General features: G+C 44.2%; 1 protein-coding gene across 3 annotated transcripts in view; it reads right to left on the bottom strand.

The window, feature by feature from the left end:
- Positions 1-21,838, bottom strand: part of LOC147712865 (uncharacterized) — a 244,564-nt gene extending 222,726 nt beyond the window's left edge. The window contains exon 1 of one of the 3 annotated variants that reach the window (XM_086923527.1): positions 21,527-21,838. The gene's annotated coding sequence lies outside the window, so the exon portion shown is untranslated. Of the gene's footprint in view, positions 1-20,276; positions 21,132-21,526 lie in introns of those variants that run through there. The other 2 variants (XM_086923526.1, XM_086923528.1) reach the window with 2 other exon arrangements.
- Between the last annotated feature and the right edge of the window lie 263 nt (positions 21,839-22,101).

The following is a 22,101-nucleotide window of genomic DNA, read 5'->3' as shown; positions in this document are numbered from 1 at the left end:
AGGAAGCTAAGAACTTGGGTGTCTGGATAGACAACAAGCTCTCCTATGACAGCCATGTCAAAAAAACAGTAGGTAAGTGCTTTGGAGTCATGAAAACTCTTAATCGCACCATGGACTTGCTCCCTTTGAACTCCAGGCGCACCATGACTCAGGCACTCATTACCTCCCGAATAGACTATGGCAACGTGCTGCTGCTGGGCACTTCTGAAAAAAATATCAGAAGATTACAAGTCTTGCAAAACTCAGCCGCACGCCTAGTGCTAAGACTCCCCCGCAGAGCCCCTTCCAGACCTTCCCTGGCTACCCTCCACTGGTTGCCTATCGGTAAGAGGATACTATTCAAAGCACTCCTCTGGTGCCACAGGATTATCCATCAAAAAGCCCCCTCCTACATGTCCAATCTAGCTTTACCGTACGAGCCCAACAGATCCCTTCGTTCTAAGGGAATGGGCCTGCTTAAAACATCGCTCCCAAAAAAAGCTAGAATGGGAGGTAGGTCCTTCCGCACTCTTGCAGCTAAGAAGTGGAATACCCTCCCCATGAACATCAGACTAGATAAAAATGAGGCTTCCTTCAGAAAATTGTTGAAAACCTATCTTTTCACTCTCTAGCTGCCTGTTTTCCGTCTCCGCCCTCCTAAGACTCTCTCTCCACAGCGCGGGGACACGCCGGGAGGCGTCACCAGGCGCTTTACAAACCCCTTTAATAATAATAATAATAAAAAGCATCAAGAAAGGCAATGGAGGAAAATGTGTAAGACCGAATAAAAAATAGTGTTCAGAAAGAGTAGAAAGCTCTATCATCAGCAGATCAAAATGTCGAAAAAAGAATATTTCACTAAAAAAATACAGGAAGCCAATCATGATCAAAAAGCTATTTTTTCAGTAGTGAAGTCTTTCATGAACCCTAAAGGGCAACTCAAAGAACGTCCTGCCTCGCAAAAATTGTGTGATGACATCTCAGCATTTTTTGAGGAAAAAATTCAAAAAATTAAAGAAGTCCCAGTCACTTATGTCACGGACCAGGACCCTATCCCAGACCAAGTTCAGGGGATACGGCCAGCTTTCTTCGAATTTTTGAACCTATTTCATTGGAACAGACGCAGATGTAAATCTGGGTCACCGCTGGATGCCTGCCCCCGATGGTTCTTCAGAAATTTATAGACATGGTCAATCCCATTGTAACTCTGATAGTTCCTTAAAAACAGGTATTGTTCCTGACTAGTGGAAGCTTGCACTGGTCAAACCGTTAAAAAAGAAACAAAGTATTGACCATTCAGTGTTGTCAAACCTCCGTTCCATTTCTCGGCTTCCTTTTTAGGTAAAAAAACAGAGAAATTCGTCCACAAGGAATTGACTAAATTCATTGAAGGCCATAACATCCTTCACCCGCAACAGTCGGGATTTCGCCCAAAGCACTCCACAGAATCAGCTCTCCTAGAGATAACGGATACCCTAAAAATGATTGCCGACAAAGGTAGGAAAGCAGTTTTGATCCTTCTAGACTGGTTGGCTGCGTTCGATACCATTTCACATAACATCCTGTTGGATCGTCTCGAGGTCAGCGGTATTTCAAGCAAGGTGCTGGAATGGATCAAATATTTTCTAACTAACCGCAGACAAGCTGTTATGTTGGGGATGTTTCTTTCAGCAGAGCAGAACATCACAATAGGTGTCTCTCAGGGTTCCTCATTAATCCCATTGTTGTTTAATATTTATATGACCCCGCTTATCTCTCTGATTGGATCAATTGGGTTAGAAGTTACATCATATGCAGACAACACCCAAATGATCCTTTCAGTAGATAATACCACCTCAGATGCTGAATAGAACTTCAAAAATTGCCTAGCGGCGGTCCTCCAGTGGATGAGGAACAAACACCTTAAATGTAACTCAGACAAAACAGAAAACCTCCAGGTGGGGAAGGATGTTCTGTTCCAGCCTGATAAGTAGTGGCCTGAGGGAACCACCCATCCGCCCGATGTAGTCAAGGTGGCAAAGAATTTGAGAGTGCAATTTGATGCTACACTCTCCTTTCTCCCTCATGCCACAGCAGTAGCAGGGACATGCTTCAGTATCATCAAATCACTGACATTTTTCTTTCATTTTCTCCCACTGGCAGCAAGGAAATCAGTGGAGGTGGCCCTGATTCTCTCGCGTTTAGATTATTGTAACAGCCTGCTTGCGAGAGCTAACAAAGCTATTTTTAAGAAACTACAGGTGGTACAACATGCATCAGCACGATTGGTGCTCAAACTCCCACGAAGATCTTCAGCATCTGCAGCATTAAAAAGGCTTCACTGGCTTCCGGTGCACAAGAGAGTCCTCTTCAAGATTCTTTTCATCACCTATAGAGCCAGGCCCAATCTAGGATCTAAGTATCTTGCAGCACGATTTGCTCCTTATACTACAACCAGGTCCCTCAGGTCATACTCAGCCAATCTGCTTAAACCCCCCACTTTTAGATACAAACTGAAAGGGGGAAAAACAGTGGCATTCCTTGGATCAAAGCCTGGCATTTACTTCCACCACATTTAAGGCTATTCAACACAGAAACTCAATTTAGGGAGGCTCAGAAGACCTGGGTTTTCACTGCCCCAGATGAATTATGTCTTTCCCTTATCTAGCATCTTTACTGCTCATTCTCACTTCCTTCCAAGACAGCGCCAGGACACTCCTCGCGGAGTGACAGTCTACAAGTACTGAATTACATTACATTACTCATGCTCACTTATTCTCAAAGACATATACAGAATAACCAAAGGGGAAGTTTTCAATAAGCATTTATTGAACCAGCGTCATTATAGTATATATTACGTGTGCTGCAGCAACCATTAGACAGAAACAGAAATATATGACTGCAAGCACAGACGGAATAAAAGGTAGAATTCTACCATGGTGCTAAAACAGTGAACATATGCAGGCATATAGATACATGGCAATAATCACACATACTCCTAAGAAGCAAACCCTAGCTAAGTGTACTTAAGTGTACTTAGCATTTATGCAGGTGTGAAGCCAAGAATCACCTTAGGAAAGAGCCAATCCCATTACCTCATGGGAAAGAACGAAGACAAAATAAAAAAATAAAAGCTAAACTGTCCGACCAAGTTAGCTGGAGTGAGCAAATGGGGTTGAGAAATGGATGGTTCATTAAAAAAATACCATCCAACAGGTACCAGCCCATGTGGGAAGTATCTCTAATGATTTGTTCTAGGCCATGGTGCTTTAAATAGCACCTACTAATTTATTTTTAGGTCAAACCTAGCGCAGCGTACATGCACTGCTCTGCCAGGCTTCTTGTATTTACTCATATCTACTCTGTGTGAGTCTGACTCTCCCAAGCATTGGGCTGGCTTTTGCATGTGTTTTTCTAATCGTAGCCTGCAAATGGCTAAAGGTGGGTGCATGTCCCACCTCTTCTGAAAAGGTTCACTCCCACTGCGTTTTGCCTGCGGGAGCGAGCAGCAGCACGCAGGGCGGCATCTGCTGTGCCTCCTTGTCTCTGTGTGCCTGACCCCATTACTACTCATTGTGTCCCTTTAGATTTCCGCTCTCTGCTCGTGTTTTGATTGTTGTTTTCTGGCTTTCTGGTTTTCTCACCCATTGCTGCTGAATTTCCCTTTGCTTGTTTATTAAGTCATTTACATCTCTGCAGATAGAAGAAAAGTCATCGAATTGTAGATTTGCCAATTTCTCTTTGCTCTCAGTTTCGCTTAGGAATTCATTTCGCCACAAATAAAACTGCGACAAACAAATTTACCCAGGATCCCACACTTCGATTCAGGCCTACTTCTTAGTCGCACAAACACTCTACCATGATACCACAGCCTCTTGCCCCAGAGCTACTGAAAGTTGCCATCCACTCACCTTCTCGCCAATCTGCCCCTGCTGCAGCTTGGCGCTTCCCCAGCGAGAGGCCACCAATCATTTATAAATGATAAAACTCTGTCGCCCTCCTCGTTCAGATGTGTTGAAGAGGGGACTGCTGGGTGTCTTTTTATCCAAGCTCCCCTTGGATCAGAAACCTCTCCTGCCAGTGCCCCCATTTCCAGCAGCCAATCAGAAGCCCTCAATATCACCCCTTCTCACCCATCCACCCCTTACCTTCTGAGCTGCACCTGCTGTTGTAATGGCCACTTTGCTGTTGTTTATGATGCCCAATAACTGCTGTCCTTTGGGGTATGCACAACCTCCATGACCACAACAAGCTGCTGCCTGCAACAGCGACTCCAACACAACAAGTTGTCATAGGGTAACCGCAGACCACAAGCCCCCGCCCCTTCCCGCCCTCCCCAACTCCTCACTTATCGCAATCCTGCGCCGTGCTTGCTCCTAACCATTTGATGAAGAACGTATTCTGAACCTGCGTGTACACGTCTTTCAGCTTAGCAGCCAATATGCTCGTGGCATGGTAATCATCTTATCTACTTCGAATGGATGAAAGTTGGAGATGAACTCCCTGGTACTCAAACCGCTGACCAGCGCAATGAAACAGAATTCTACAATAGGCGCCTTTGAGCGCCGGTCTGTGTTATGCCACATGTGGCTGTCTGGTTGGATGTTAAAACGTGACTGAGGTAGAGAGAATGGTGGTTGAAATGAGTAGCCAATCATATCAGTCAGAGAGGGGTCAGTTTACACTTTAAGAAGTAGTCTAACATGAGGTGTAGTGTTTAAATGAATTTCTTAAAACAGAACGATAACTCTGCGGGTGCAGGCATCTGAAAATCTGAATGTACAATGGTAGATTTCCAAACAGATTGGCAGCTCTAAAAACTCAATAGGGCTGGGATGGGGAATGTCAGTCAGTGCCTCTGAAAAGCGTTTATAACGGAGGACGAGTCAATAACTTACCTGGCCTGTGCCTCAGAAAGGGTGTTGAAGCTGCGTCAAAGTCACTCACTGAAAGAGTCAGACACATATCAGAATGGTGGTTCTGAAACACCAGTAGGGCCAGAGAAGGCCAGGGCTCCAGGAAGACCGGCGGGGCCTCTACAGTCACTCACTTATCAGGCCCCTGAAAGGTCAGTAAGTCTTGGGCATTCAGTCACATGTGATGCCTATGTCTCAGAGAGGCTACCAGATTTAACCTCTGTCTTAACACTTATAAAGGTCCCAAAGGTGAGACCTATTGGCTATGCCAATGCTTGTTTATTTAGTTCTTTAATATGGATACTCACCCTAGTGTAGGGTGTCAGATCGATTTACATCCCACACAGTGATATAATAAATGATACAAGTGTGTCTTTAATGTACGGTAAAGTTTATTTAGGACAATGAGGGTGATAAGTTGCAGGAATAACATATCGTCAATACTTGTAGACATTATATGTTAAGAGTGAATTGTAAGGAGAAACAAAGTTAGGCTATAAAATGTAAAGCAGTAATTAGTGTTGTCAGTACTAACCAGACTCTCATTTTTTAGAGGAATCCTTCTGTGTAATCTTAGAACAGCCACCACCAATAAGGATCTAAACCCAAGATTTACAGTTTGCATGCAACTCCTTGGTGCCAGTAAATAGATTGATGTGCTACACTAGAGGGACTGCAACTTATGAACTTGAAGTATCAAAATTATCTCAGTGTCAAAAGCAATAGCCTTCTTAGCTATAAATGTAAAATACTAGTTTGTGATATGCATGTTACATGATAAGCTTTGCAGCAGGCACCTGAACCCTTTATGAATCAACTGTGACTGGACAAAACACAGAACTCAAATAGAACTGCATTAACCATCAGAGATATCCTACTGCTATTACAGTCCCTTCAAAAGTGCTGAGCATACAAAGATCTCTTCAGCAGGTGTCTTAACTCTAACATATTTTAAAAAGCAACGTCTTCGTGACCAATTAAATAAGCCAGAACAGTACTTGTGCCAATTTCGTTGAAGCAGATTTGTTTTAATAAAAGTTTAAGTTGACTGTCACTCTGCTTTTCAAGCTCTGCCCCTCATGATTCCATCCCCTTTGCGCTATCAAACCTTGTCTCCCAATTTATGTAAACTTTTTTTCCCAATTTTACCACTGGCGAGCGTGCAACCATATTACACAGAGCAGCTGAGATTTTTGTGTCCTTATGTGTGACAGTTCCAAGTGTTCAGTGTGTTTATGTCTGCCATTGGAATTTCTAGAGTGTTACACTTTCAATAACAGTTTCATTCCATTGTTAAGGCATTTTAGAACTACAATGAGATCACTTTCAAGCGTGTATCCACTGTGTCCAATTGCGAGTCTGAAATGAGCCTTAACGGTGTCATAAAGCTTGTTAATTTCTTATGCAATGTCACAAACCTTCTGCCCTGTTCTTATATGTTCACGCTCGAAGCACTAATAGATGTAGATGAAAGTCCCAGCTGCTTCCGAAAGTTTCCTCTACCCATAAGCACTGTTCTTGGACTGCAGGGTGATGTATACGTGGTTCTAACTGCATGCACTCCTGCCTATGTAGATGTCTCAGTAATTAGGAGTGCTGCCTTCCTGCTGCTAGAAGGCATATGGGATTCAGGGACAAACCATCCAGTATATAAAGGAGAGATACAGTAATCTAGTCAGAGATAAGGGAAAGCAGGGATCCAATGGCAGGCATCAGAAAGGTCACCAGAAAACTCCATGTCACCAAGGACAAAGTGCTCCGATTCTATATTGTTGTTTAACAACGAATCTACTGCATTTTGGGAATGTCAATTCGGTCTTTGCTTCATTTGAACGAACATACCAATAATTTGACTGAAAAGTCCAAGCCTTGCGTCCTTGCTTACATAGAGTCAAATCAAATCAAAAATAAGCTTTATTTGATTGTGAGGGAACAATCAGAAAAGCACAATAGGATAATTACAGCAACAATTCATAGGTAAAACGAGTTCATATAAATTCATTTACTAAAAATGTATAAAAGGTCGATAAAGATAAAACGTTGTTAAAACTGACAGAATCCCCACTTTTAATTTAAAGAAACATTTAGGTAAGCATTTGTTTTCTTTGACTCCGAATCTTTTTTCAGGAAAATTGCCGTCCTGTAGACATAATGCACTTTGTCTAGTTGTTGTAAAGCCGAAAGTGCAGGTTGACATTGGCGAAGCCCAAACAGTTGTAATACAGGTACTAAAACACAGTCTTCTAGCAAAAGAATAAAATCTACAAAAAAGAATAAACATGTATCGTCGTTTGTTTTGAAGTATTATCACAGGGGCACAGCTGGAGGTCATGAGACCAGTCATTCACTTTAGGGGAAGTGACTAATCTATGGAAGACCCCAGTCGAAATCGAGTTAATAGGAACCTATCATAAGTTTCTGCCACGCAAGTAAGGTAGGGTTGAATATTAAAAGTAATTAAGATCAACTGATTGTGTAGGACAGTGGGTTTTGCTATCTCAGATGACAGTCTGGTGGTGCCTAACAGTGACAGGTCAGCCTTCTTTAAGTCCTTCCTGGTGATTTCCATGATAGAGCTAGGCTTGATAAAATACTCTTTGAGTATCCAAGGTCTTTCAAAAGTTTTGGACATAGCTTATTCATGGTATCCTCATGGCCCCATCCAAGTTGAGGCCATCCAAAAGGATGCCTCTGTTTAATTGTGCCTCTTCTTTAGTCCAGAGTCTGTGCCATAATAGCACAGGCCCAAGTTTAATTAAATCAGAAATGAAAAGGAGGCCCAACTTCGTATAAAATATGCATGCTGAGGTACCATTAGGGACAGATAAAATATTTCAAAAGGAAATGTTCTACTCTTTGGATAGGAGCAGATCAACTGGCCCCCAGGCCCCAGTCCCGTAAACTGCAGCTGAAACACATTTTGCTTTATAGATCTTAATAAGCTCCTTATGTGGTCTTTTACCTAGTTTTTTGGCGAAGGAACTAAGGGTGGCTGTGGTGCGTAATAGTGCCAGTTTTTTCGCGGCTACTGCTTGCGTCCACGTATCATTATGGGCGAAAAGAATGCCCAGATATGCGAAATTCTTGGTAACCCCAATCTTTTGCCCTGCCACAAACATATCTGTGTTTTTTAATGCCGTTGCCACAGCGCATTATACAAGTTAACACTTAGCCCTAAATCTTTCAGTAAGTTTATGAAGCTATCCAGCACCCTCTGGAGTCCTACTTGTGTGCGGGACATAAGCACTGCATTGTCTGCATACAAGAGGGCTGGGATAGGTCACCTTGCCTTTTGGGGGAAGTCATGATTATCATTTAAAAGACCTACCCCAATCCGTTTATATACAAATTAAAAAGAAACGGGGCCAGGACACAACCTTGCCTAACACTCCTTTTTATAGGAACGGGGACTAAACGTTCTCCCTTTAAACCACAGCGCACTCGTGCATTGGTATTACAATAAAAACATTTAAGAAAATAAATAATCTGAATATCAACCCCCATTACTTTTTTGCCAGGGTGTATTTGCCTACCAGGAGGGACAGATTCAGGCCCTGCTCCACAGTCCCTACGCCGCTTCGAAAACCGTATTGTAGGTCAGACAGGACAGGATTCTCCTCCACCCAGCCCTAAAGGCGTTCCAATATATAATTCTGCTTGCAACTTTTGTTGTGGCGTTACAAAGAGGGGGGTTGAACCCATGCAGTCGCTGGGACCTGGGCGCTATATGGTACGAGTAAGAAGGGGGTCCCCGCAAGGGAAACGTGTTATGTACAACACACACTAACACTAGTTTACACTATATAAACATCAATCATAAAAATTTGAGAAAGGTATTGTCCTTTATTTTACAATACCAGATATCAACCATTTATCAGTACATTTTTAACACTGTGTAAAGTCAAAGAAAAGTAGACAGTCAAAAAGACTGCCCTTAATCGTCTCAACTTTTGTATGTGACCGTTGAAGGTCTTTAGTATAACAACCTTCCAATGGATGCCTCAATTATTTAGGCTTTTTTTGTGTTAGATCTGTTTAGATTTACATGTAAATATTGTTCATGATTGTTTTCTTTTTGACTATGTCTACTTTTCTTTGACTTTACACTGCCCTGAGCACACTCCCCCTTCCCTCACTTTCCCCTCTCCCCTACTGGGGCTTTTCAAAAAGTGTTAAAAATGTACTGATAAATGGTTGATATCTGGTATTGTAAAATAAAGGACAATACTTTTCTCAAATTTTTCTGATTGATGTTTATATAGTGTAAACTAGTGTTAGTGTGTGTTGTACATAACAAGTTTCCCTTGCGGGGACCCCCTTCTTACATGCAACTTTTGTTGTGGCGTCCATTAGGGAAATTGGCTTATGGCACGCCGGGGCCGGTCTATCCCCCTTTTTAAAAATAGGCACAATTGTTGATTCCACCGAAGTGGGTGGAAAGACTGCACTGCAACTAGCGTTCAGCACTTGTGTTAGGGGGCCCACAGAGGAGAATTTAATTTAAACAAGTCTATTGGTACCACGTCTGGTCCGGGAGCCTTACCGCCCCTACTAAGAGAAAGGGCCCGCGCAACCTCATCCAGAGTGAACAATAAAACGTTATGTGGGGATGGGACTTTAATTTGCAATCGCCCTGTGCACTGCTATCCATCACATCTGAGTTTCCCTCAGCCTGATACACTTTTGTGAAGTGCTTAATCCATCGTTCCTCGGCAATTGCAATTTCTAGTGCTGGACCAACCTCTCTAGACAAAAAAGGAGCCCGATTGCCTCCATAGCCAACAATAGTGTGGCTTTTTGGAAAGCTGAGTGTAGTGCGTCCCATGCCTCTTTCTTAAATGTGGCCTTTCTAGCCCTAATTGCTTGTTTATATACATCTCTTATTGTGTTTTATCTAGGAACCTGAATCAATATTGCTATTTTATGCCCTTGTACGGCTATAATCAATAATATCCCTATAATGGCATAGGAATCAGATCCATATTTAAGTAAATAGCCCTTGCAGTCCAAAGCACGGCAGAAGCTACTTCCTTGGATTCCTAGAAAGCACAACGAGTTCTTTCGACACACCAAACCTCCAGCAACCTGGGAAATCCCCATTTGCTTTTGTTTTGATTTGTCATTAAACTCCTGCGCACACTAAAGGAACAGTCAGTTCTTAGTGACATCTTTATTGACGTCTTAGGTCCAAACCTTACGTCAAACTCGGCACCTTTCAGGTATAAATATACCAACGTTGCCTTAAACAAACACACTGTGGTGGTTTTGGAGCCGAGGAGCCATCTACTTGCCCGAGAGCCCAGATGATGCGAGAGCCCACGGACGCTGCCCCTCCTCTTTGACGCACTGAGAGAGACGCTGTCTTTTCTCCTGCCGAGAAATCCAGCTCCGGTGTTCTCAGCCGCCTTTGCGGGCTGCTGGGATATCGAGTCCTGAAAGAGAGATACCAGACCTCCTGCATTCTATTACCCAGGTGCGGAGCTGACTAAATCCTTAAAGAGAATTTTTGAGTCAGATTCTTGGCAAAACCAACTTAACTTAAACTGCTACTTACTTACTCCTTCCCACGTATTAGGCTTAGGTCAGGTACACCGGGGTAGGCGTATTTAGAAGCACCAGTTGAGTAAGTTAGTCAATATATATATTTATGTATATATTTTATCCATTTTAAAGTATCTTATGGCTAAGAATCCATATCAATGCTTTTACAGTATTATTTCATAATACTCTTTTTACTGTACGCACTTTACTTTATATTAAGTATTGCAATTATGGCAATTCATTTCTCTTGCATGAGAAAGAAGACTGCTCAATAAATTGCACCTTTTATTGAAAACGCCGGTCTCTCTTTTCTCTGCACTCTGGTGAAACTAAGTACGCACGATTGACTGAGTGAAATAGCCGTCTATTGTTTTCACACGACTATAGAGATACACTCTTATTCCGAGGGAGCAAAGTTGTCATGTTATATGGTTGTCGGAAGCTAATCCCTTCTTGTCTATCCAGGGAGGTTAAACTCCTCCTCGTTTATTCGAGAAAGTTTCTAGTGACCTCTGAGCTAGCTGGCAAACCTTAAGTCTAATATAGTCAGTAGAGACCTAGTCGACCTCAGTCCTACGTCTACACTGCTGAATATATTATTCCAATGCGCAGAGCCTATTGGGAATATAGGAACTACACTACACTCTGGCCAACATTACATTACGTTTGTTTCTCGGAATTATATGTAACTCCTTTTTAGGTCTCGACTATTTATCACTTAAGTAATAAATGGACGAGAGTATTGAGGGCCAAATAAGCTTTGAAACCAACGGCGGATTTGCCACACTGCATGTGCTCCATGCGCGGTCACAAACCAGCTACGTCACAAACCACCATCTGTCTCTCAGTGCCTCACACACTTCAAAGGCTCCGCTCTCCCCCCCCCCCCGCCTGCACTTTAAACTCCCCGACTCCCACGGCCGCTCCTCCCACGGCCGCTCTTCCCATTCACGCGCTCGTTACCATTTGCTCCCAAGCCGCACTTCTCCTCCCCCCCTAATCACAGCAATGCCAAGAGCTTGTTAGAAAGTGAGCCACTGTATTGTGGCTGAAGAATGCATCCCATGTCATGAATCCTAAATTAGAATTGTTCAAAAGCCCTTTTAAGGTAACATTCTCTGTTGTTTCATGTATCCAGTGTCCTTATTTTTACATTTCTCATGTGCATTTTATTTTAAAATAATTGCTGTTCGGTCTCTAATGGCTGTTCATTTAATCGAGGCCCTATAATAAATATCTCCGACTCTGGTCTGAATGGTGGAAATCTCCAGCGCGAGCTGCCAAAGCGCTTTCATAAGTCAATAAACACGAGGTCACACTGAAGCGCCGTTTGCAAACCTTCACCTAATTGACTGCTGAGCTTTTGAAGTGTTACAAATATGTCTGCGCTCGTTTCGTCTGGATTCACAGATTAGAGTTCTCTTGTTTTGTTTTCCAGGGCACCCGTTTCACGATACTAACAATGCTGGATCCGTTTGGTGGTGGGAATGTTCATTTCATGCATTCCCGACGGTGAGAAGTTGGTCTGGGGTCTGTTATCAGTCTTTTTCCACATTCTTCTGATTAATGCATTTTCCTCCAACACCAGAAGATAACAGAATCCGCTTTTGCCCGGGCGTCTCACAATTCTCCTCTTTGTGAAGTTTCACAGTTTCTATCTACATGGGCGCCTGCTTTTATATCACTTTAGCGCTTGTTCCTTTTTTATTACACTATATTTTGTTTTAGGGCAGTGTAACAGGATGCAGCCATTACGATCATTAGATCCTTTCATAGCTGCATGAAACTTGCGCTTTAACTTCTACATACTTAGCGCGTACTTTCATTTTTCTATACTAAGTGCAGCGTCAGGTGCCTTACGTGATTATATTAAGGTAAAGTGTGATGATGAGGAGAAGTACCTTTGGGATGGCTGTGTGCGGTTACTTCCTCTGTCTGCACGAGAGAAGTTCTGCAGCAACACACACAGCAGAACAACTCATACCATTCACAGCACTCTTCTAGATCACGCAAAATCATTCAGCATGCCATGCAGGATGTTCAGTTTCTGAGCACTCTGAAAAATACAGCAGCCTTTTTTCCATTGCCTTGGCAAGATTAACCTACATATTTTCAACAATCTTTATCACTCGTCGCCACCACAACATCACTCTGCGCTATCACAGCAGCAATCTGTGCAACCATTCAACAACAACTGGTTCAAATATGTTCGCTCAATGTTTCAAGCTTTATTACAAATGTCACAAAAAGATGTTAAATTCACTTCTGTTCTTGGATTTTCGTCACAATAAAATACACTGAACATAATATTCACAAAAGTTATTTACAAAAGTTTAAGCTATTGCCATTATAAATTACAATACCTTTCATTTAAGTATTAATTATTTTAAAAAAATTAAAAGCCACTGTTATTTGTAATATCAACAAATCTAAGTCATGTAAATACAACACATATTGCATTACAAATGCTATAGGTGTCACATTTGCGAAAGGTATAACTATTGGCATTGTAAATGACAAAGCTATTAATGTAGCTATTTTCAAAACTAACACATACATAAATAATTTGTCATTTACAATACCAATAGCTCAAACTTTCCTAATGCGAGGCCTATTGCATTGCAAATGCTTACAACCAAGATGGATCGCACACCACTAGCCTCTCCTCCGGGTCGCCCCTTGGCACTCTGGTACATGTAGAGCATGTAGATGGACGAGTAAAAAGTAGTTCACCACAGTTGGTGCGAGTAGTTACTCATTATCCCCAAGTTCTCTGGACCACATGTACCAGAGTGCCAAGGGGCGACCCGGGGGAGAGGCTAGTGGTGTGCGATCCATCTTGGTTGTACTTAAACGGCTCCCGTGAGCCCTGAGCTGACGAGCTCTTGGAGACGTACCTGCGCGCCGGAGAGGCATCAGGGGCTGTGACGGTTACTTGGCGGCCTTCTCATCCACCCCAAACACTGCTCTGCTGACGAGGGAAACTGTCCCGAAACCCGGGCCATGTCTCGGGTCCAGAGAACTTGGGGATAATGAGTAACTACTCGCACCAACTGTGGTGAACTACTTTTTACTCGTCCATCTACATGCACTACATGTACCAGAGTGCCAAGGGGCGACCCGGAGGAGAGGCTAGTGGTGTGCGATCCATCTTGGTTGGCATTGCAAGTGCTTGTTTAAGTGGGAATAGGCTTGGGTGCACCTGGAATCGAACCAACCATTCTGTTGCCCCTTGTTACTTTTTTGCGTCTGAGAAGAGAGTCTCTAACAATGTTAGATATTACCCGGAATGAGTCTAAAATATTTTCTGGGGTAGCTGTTTCGCTCAAACATGTCTTGATAGCTAAAAAACGTTTGCCCACCACTGTTTTAACCAATGTTGCTTGATCCACCATGACCCAGCGGAGGGAATATCCGTTGGTACTCCCAATATCTAAATTTTCTAGAAGTTGGTTATTCTTTTTATTTCTTAAAACTGTGTTGGCTGGTGGTAGAATAGCAAAGCAAAGAGGGAAGTGATCACTAAGGGAATTATCGGAAACATAAAAAGAATGCAAGCTACATGCATGGCTATTAGAAACTAAGGCATAGTCAATAATGGAGCAGGCACCCCAGCAGTTAAATGTCTGGGGCATAGGGACGGGAACATTGCACATTTTGTTTACATAACCCAGAACGAGGGAGAGAATAAGCTTGTTAAGTTGTTCCCCCAGGACCGAGTGTCAGCAATGGGACACACATGCCTCGTCGTCGTTTAAAGCTTCACATAAATTATCCCCGGCATTCACACAAAGTACAATTCAAATCCCCGACAAGTATAATCGTTATGTCTACCGCTTGCTGCTACCAACGTTTTTCAACACTTTCAACAAATTTGAAATAACGACTCACTTTGTCAGGGGGATATTATTGTAAAAATTAGTGACAAATATGGAGTGCGTCAAATCAAAAACCAATTTAACTAGATGGTAATAATTATCAAGCATTATTAGGTCTTTGGTATTTATTAGTTGATATGTATGTGCAAAGGCCACCCTTAGCCCTGCCGCTCAGACTATCGACTGCTGCAGGGTGATAGGTCCTAAAACCATTGCAAGTGGACCGCTTCCTTTGCTCTGGTTTCCTGAAAGCACATGATCTCAAAGTGACGGATAAATTCACCCCAGAGTTGATTATTTATCTATGAAGAGATACCAGCAATGTTCCAAGAAAGAACATTGCAGAGGGTGAGTTTACCATTCACGGGACGATTAGCTATAACTGTCCCGATTGGGTCTTCAGTTATATCACAGGTAGGGAGAGGAGCATTTAAAGTACCCAAGGGTTCAGCCAGCGCATTTACCTCCATATCTGTCGGTCCCTGGACCTCACCGTCACCACACCTCCCAGCAAGGACAGGGAGGGATTCGGCCCTCCCCACCGCAAGGGAACCAAAGCATCCCACAATATCAAACCCAGTCACCACAGGATTAGGGGGCACCAAATTCACCACACCCAGTCAGAAAAAACATCCTCTAATCAGTTTAATGTATCAAAGCAATTATTCACTGGAACCGAAAATCTAAACTCCCCGGGTCCCCTTAAATTGCCCCCAACCCCATACATGTGACCTCGGGGCTTTGGGAAGGTCTGTGGTTTATAAAAATAGCCCAGTGGTTAAATATGTATATCATTGGAGTTGTGAGCCCATTGTTGCCCCTCTCTAAGATAGTGTGCACCAAAAGGGGCGAGCTGAAGGTTAACACAACACAAATCACCTCGAAATGACTTAAGTGAAGTACCAACCCACCCTATTCTTCAAGCCTTTTTGAATTCAGATAAGAGAGACTTATCTTAGCCAGTCCTTGAGCTAAAAAAAGTAAGTGATTTATTCATTAAAGCCACCCAGTGCTCAAAGGCATTATGAGATAAAAAGGGGACATTTGCCCAGACTATTGCATATGGAGTGGCTTCTGGGGGCAGATTCAAGTTATGCGGTGGACGCTGGGGAATGTCTGGTTGGTCTCCAAAACTGGGCCTTTCTCTTTCTAACTGTTCGTGAATGGCATGCAACTCTGGGGCCCTCGTCTCTCCAGGGATGGCTTTCAACACAGGAGCATTCCTGCACAAACCAGCGGGCAACAGGGCAACAAGCCGACAAGAAGAAAGGTCTCCCGCACTGCGGAGGGAGAGGCAGCGATTTATGTGCGATCACCACGCTTCCCTCTCACTCGCAGCAGCTGTGGTGGCAAAGTTGCACCCTGGAAGTTGCAGTCCTCTCCCAGGGTGATGGCGGTGATGCTGGGGTGAATGGCACGCCATTCCGGGGCCCTCGTCCCACCAGGGATTCCTCCTGGGATGGCTTTCAACACCAGAGCGTTCCTGCACGAACCAGTGGGCAACAAGCGGACAAGAAGAAAGAACGGTCTCCCCATCTCTCAGAGTCATTGAATACCTTAGGCACCAGAAATATGAATCACCCTCTATTAACTGTCAGACCCACCAGAGGGAGAATGCCTTGTGTATGGTAGAGTGGGATAAGGAGGTATAATCACACAGTGATCTTTTATTGGTCCGTCTGAGAGAGGTGCATAGGAGAAGAGCTGATCCCATGTCCCTAGCAAGAGGAAAGAGGTGTGCAGTCAAAGCCCCTCCCACTAAAGCACATAGCTGTGGCAGTGTTTGTACTGCTTGTGCCTTAGTATGCGCAATACTTAACGAGTCTCTTGGCGTTCTTCGGGTACTAATAGTTATACTTGAGACCTAAATCACTTAAAGCAGCATTATAATAACCAAACAACAAACACGGATGGAGCTAGCTCGCTTAGTACATAGAAATTTTAGATATGGCTACTGTTTTCTTTAGTTTGTTTCTGCTAAAAGTGTGACGTCACCTCTGTAGGAAGGTGGAAACCTGACTATGGTTACCCCAGATTTTTTGCTTAGTGTTTAGCTGGTTTTCGACTTAGTTGGCCTGAGATCCTGCTAATCAGGGCCCCAGGCTATCTGCTCTCACTGTAAAATGGACTCCATGTACTTTAGATACATCTCCAATTGGATATTGGGTCACCTTATGAGCCCCTGTATAGTGTACTTTAGGTACCCAGGGCATAGGTGCATCCAAGGCCTACCAGGGGCTGCAGCATGTATTATGCCACCCCTGGGTGGCCACTCACATTGACACAACTGGCTGATCACTCAGCTGGGACAAGGTTGTGTAATCACCCCTTGCTTAGGTGTAGTATCCCTATACCTACCTTTACATATAGACACATATATACCTACAAGTCACTCCTATGGCAGGCCTTAACAATCCTGGAGGCAGAGTGCTTGGTTTTATGTGAGATAAGGCTCTAGCATGAGCTGAGCCTGTCTGCAGCTTTTGGAACCATGTCCTTATAGCTGTTCTATGATATAGCCATACCATATACTCTTAAGTGCATTATCATCCTCGCGGTTGATTGCTAACTTTGGTTTAGCTTTATCAAAACGTGTTGTGTAAGGTGTCATACGCTTTGAAATACTACCCCCTCGCCAGTTCTGGCGACGGGGGTAGCATTCGACCCTTTTAGAGGGAGAAGACATGTTGTTCCTAGTAAACCCGGTTAAAGTTAACCAGAGCCTCAGCATCACAAAATGGATGCTGCTGCCACAGACAAGTCTGACCTCCTGCTGCTGGGAGTCCTTCCAGCGAGGGAGGCTTAGACAATAGGTTTCCTGTCTTGGGAAGTGCTAGCACCACCCCAGATAGGCCATAGTGTATTGGGGCAGGGAGGGCTGAATGAAATGAGACCGTCTGAGGCACACAAGGTGTCCCATGCATGGTCCGGTTGAAACCAGTTGCGGGGGCACTCCAGCCCCAGCTCTGGCACGAAACTGGACAAAGGGAAAGGGGTGTAACCACCCCCTTCCCTGGTCCCACCCATAGGAGGGACCTAGCAGGTAATCCAGCCCCTTAGATTAGTATTTAGGTAGGAGCTGAGTCTAGAGACTTTAGCTTTATCCTGACTGAAACTGGAAACGAAACTCTGGACCTTCGACGTTCTACTTGAAGATAGAAGACTGAAGAATCTCCCTTTTGGTCAAGGAGTGACCACCCTACACAAGCAGGCACCATCAAGCGATCAACGATTTGCTTTGTCGACGCTCCCGCCAGAGCCCGAGCACAGAGCCTGACAAGACCCGGACTTCCAGACTTCCTTCAGACCGATCCCCAGCCACAGCAAAGCTGAGAACCGTGGAGGCGACGAGAGACGTGGGACCGGCCATCTTGGAAAGCCTGTGAATTGTTTTCTGTGCAACTTCTGAGGCACCCTCAAAGTTGTGCATTGGGGAATGAGAAGCCGCAGCTCCGAGCATCACCTGCACCAAAGACCAGCCCTCCACGAGTGTCGCGTGGGGCCCTTTTGCATTTTCCTGCTTGACGCGTCTGTCCGGTCACTTGCCCGTTGGCTAGTGGCCTCTGTGACGAGGAACCTTTGAATTTTGAATTTCAACCGCTGGCCTGGTTGTTCCAGGCTGGCCCTTGCTTCCCTGAAAAGAGGAAGCCCATCAGACCTTGCTGGTCTGATCCCGAAGCCATCTTCGATTCCTGCGTGGGTTGCCTTAGCCAAGGCTTGTTGACTCCAATCCGGAAGCCGACACCGCCGACAGCGAGATACTTCGTGGGACAGTCCGTGCCCAGCTCCTGGTCATCGTCGACACCTCCTGGTCCACGTGGCTATAAAGACAAGATTCACGACATCACCTGATTACTTTGCAACATCGACTGGTTCCTTTCTGGTCATTGGCTAGTGACCCAGACTCTGTCCCCTCTGCTTTCAGGTACTCTTCATCCTCGATCCACCCTTGGATCTAACCGGACACTTCTCTCCTGGTCGCCTGCTGCATCTTTCTACAAGGCTCCATAGGATTCAGAGACAAAACCCGACACACTTTGACACCTATGCATCCGCTTCCTGTGGGTGAGGTAACGAGAGTCCTCCGGTGCTCCTGTGGGTATTAACTATCCTAGTGTCCTAGTTTTCAGTAGCTTTCTCCTAGTCCATCCGGAAGTGACCTAAAAGAACTAGTTTCCAATTCTTTCATTCCCATTCTAACTCTATGGTAACTTGCGTGTGTGTAAAGACACTGCACACGCCTCCTGTGGGCCTCCTACTTCCTATCCTTTGGTAGTACAGTGTAGCCCCAGCGATTCCCTAGGCCTATCCTTTGTTCGTGACATGGTTCTTATACCACTATTTAAGTATATGGTTTGACGTGCCCCTAGGGTGCTACTGTATATTGTGCAACTTATTGTATGATAATTAAGTATCTTGCTATGTGCTTGTGCCTCTGACCTCATAAAGAGTTCAAGGGGTTGTGTTAAATACATATATATTTTATATATAACCTGTGTGGTGTCCTTTCATTTGGTATTAAAGGGGTTACATATGGTAAAACAGCTGGCTTCACATGCCCTCTTGAGTTTAGGCTAAGACTGCTTTGACCATGCTACCACTAGTATAGCTAGTCTATAAGGTTGACTTTACAACCATCACCATAAGGGTTGTTTGGACTGATACAGGGTGCCCACTAGAATAGTGGACATCACATATCAGGCCAACTTCTCACAGCCTCTATACATCCTGTATGACGAATACAGAATATGTAAATGATGGAGCTTCATTTCCCTCCTCTAGTAGTTATCTGTGTAACCTCTGAGTTTATACACCAGAGTTTCATAGAGACGTCTCAAATATAAGCTGCTAGTGACTGCATCAAAGAGACCATGCTGGGAAATAGAGTCTTCGCAGCGACTTTCATGGCTTTGAGTTGAACTGCTTGTTTCTTCTAATGTAAATTAGCAGGACAGACTGCACTGGACAAAAGGTTTTGATTCGCTGTCACACAAGTCTAGTGGAAGATATCTCAGCACTCCGGCCCCAGTAACTTTCACATTTTTAACTGTGAGAGAATTAATGGCAGAGTAGGCCCAATGCTATTTAAACCTTTGCCAAGCATTTAACACACAAGACAGCTGCTGCTTAAGTTACTGAGCTATACGGTTGCCAAAGGACTGAAATGTTCTTCATGATGACGTTACTAACATCATCAGAAGAATACGAAAAATTTAAAATAGCACACGCACACTGTGAAGAGCACATACTGACAAGTTCATAATATTATTACTGTTTTAAAACAAGCTATGGTAACCCAACATTATTAAGGAAAATGTATCAGTCCCTCTTTAAAAACTATTTGGTAAACCAAGGGTCCATCTGTATAGAACGGTAACAGTTGCACTAACTTGGAGGACAGTATTCTGCATGGTACCATCCTGTGCCCAGCAGGGCAGACAGGGCCCTATGAAAATCAATTGTATAGTAGATTGAGGTCTCTCGCGTACCGCGTCATGACAGGAGTCCCATAGAAACAGAAAGCAGGCGAAGGCTGCATCCACTGTATTACCCTACAAACACGTGACCTGTTTGATCCCAATGATGATACCAGACGGGCAGCAACTGCTAAATAGGGCTCTGTCAGTATGCATGAGGCACCGGCGCTCACAACACAAGGTTTTAAACAATGTAGTGCACACAACTCCAGACAAAAGCCGGAGGAACACTGAACAACATTACGTATTTTTTTCAGTGCAGTGATAATACATTTGCGTTAGTCTGACAACAAATGAGTGACGACACTCGGCAAGGCAGATTACATTACTATACCCATGTTCAGTCATCAGGCTGCTGACCAGCCAGCACTCCAAACTGAAAACAAAGCTTACAGTTAGAGTCATCAACATGTAGTAATTAGTAGAATTAGGCTCAGGGTGCGAGTGTCCAATGCTCAGTTAATAAAAATGTGGGAGGTAGAAGGTGCTGACGCAATTAGTCTTACCAAATACAGAGCTGCGGTAATTCTTGACCCAGTGTCTACTACAGGGTGCTTTCTTTCCACCAGTTGCAGTTCTCCCCTTCTAGACGGCGTCCACGGCTGGGCCCCTCCCGGCCCCAGAGTCCAGTCTTCTCAGCACAGTCTTTGCTCACCAGCAACTTAGTCTCTGCTCACCAGGACCGCGTTTCCTCGCCGCCTCTAAACCCTTGGCCAGTCTCTGCTTCCAAGTCGTACACTACTATCAGCCTGTGCTTTGCAGGCAGATTTTTGCCCACCGTTTGACTCAAAACTCACTTTGCTCACAGACTGTTTCCCGGTGAATTCTCTGCCCACGAGTCTGATTCTTTATCACCCGGTAGATTTCAGGTCTGTAGCTCACACATGGTAACAGCGTGTTCAAATTGTTCCCCAACAGTCACTGATTTAAGAATATGGGCTCGTTCTCCGTTATTTTTTCCCTTGTAACGGAAGTCTTCTGTTCCGCAATTACATATAAGAGGGCCCAACGCGTTACAGTGGCATCTGTGTGCTCACAACCAATCACGTAGAAGGAAACAGTCTAGTAGAGGTGGTAAGTGTAGCGACCTTGGATTGGTTACTGGACGTCTTGTCATGTGCTTAGCCAGAAAAGTTTTTCATTGGGTGATTTTGCGTGTTCTTTTCAGTAAGGAAGCTTGAAGACCCCGATTAGTGGTATGGGATATTTATAAAAGTCTTGCTGAAATGACTTGTGGGCGCAGCCTTTCTCGAATCAATCTCGCTTGCCTCAACCGAGTGACAATTGTATGCATGAGGGCTCAGGCCAACTGATCCGTGTATCCATCCATTCCAAATATAACCGCTATCCCACAGTACAGCGTCAAAACGAGGGAAAATCGCGTTTTAAGCAGTAGCCACGACTATAACATGCGACAGAAGACCTATTCGAAGATGGCCGCTAAACGTAGCTAGTAGATGAAAGCGACACAAGACTCGGTGGCATTTTGAAAGGTGCCCTGGGAGCCATATTGGATTGTACAGTGGTTCTATACATGCCTGCGCCCACCCCTCCCCCCCCCCAAAGAAATACAGCACCGCGATGGTTTTCTACCACGACTAAATTACACACGTATTCTCAAAGTTTCACTTTTTACTAAGCGCCTTTGAACAATTTGCAATCGATATCATGTCAAAGTGTAGAATAAAGGGATAAACATATATTATATATATTAAACGATATATACTACGATTACAATAGCCTCCGACTTGCCCACCTCCTTAACATGCGTTTAAACCACTTCTTCATGCTCCAGTCACAGCAGATGTCTCCGGTCACTCGCTCCTAAATTCTTTCCTGCTTAATATGGCCATCCCATAATACACCGTGCGGTGTGGTAAGTGCCCTGCCGTCTTCTATTTCAATGAACGACAGCCTTGTTTCTATAGTCATGTTTTTAAGGTCAATTCTCCTTGCATACTGACTAAGACGAAAAGCACGCTATTGCTAGGTTGTGCTTCAGTGTTCTAATTCATTTACCAGTCACCACCACTGAAGTGCCTGGTGGAGGTTTTGTACTTCTAAGCCTACTTTTCTCGGACGCTGCGTATTTTCTCACCTGTCTGGCATATTAGCTTGCTTGTGGGGTTGTAATGGCTGCGGGTACCGTGAGCACGAGTGGCGGTGTCGTGAAGAAGACCGTGGGGGTACAGCACTGGATCAAGACAGCTTATGGCTTTGCAACGGACAGGAACGACTTCCGCAGGTACTAGGGGAGGGGCAGCAGGGTCGGAGAGCCGAAAGGACCAGCACAGCAGTATTTATTTATTTTTAATTAGGGCATTTTTATAT

This window comes from Lissotriton vulgaris, chromosome 5 (assembly GCF_964263255.1).
Source record: "Lissotriton vulgaris chromosome 5, aLisVul1.2, whole genome shotgun sequence".
Classification (NCBI taxonomy): Eukaryota; Metazoa; Chordata; class Amphibia; order Caudata; family Salamandridae; genus Lissotriton; species Lissotriton vulgaris.
This window is presented reverse-complemented; position numbering and strand designations above follow the sequence as displayed.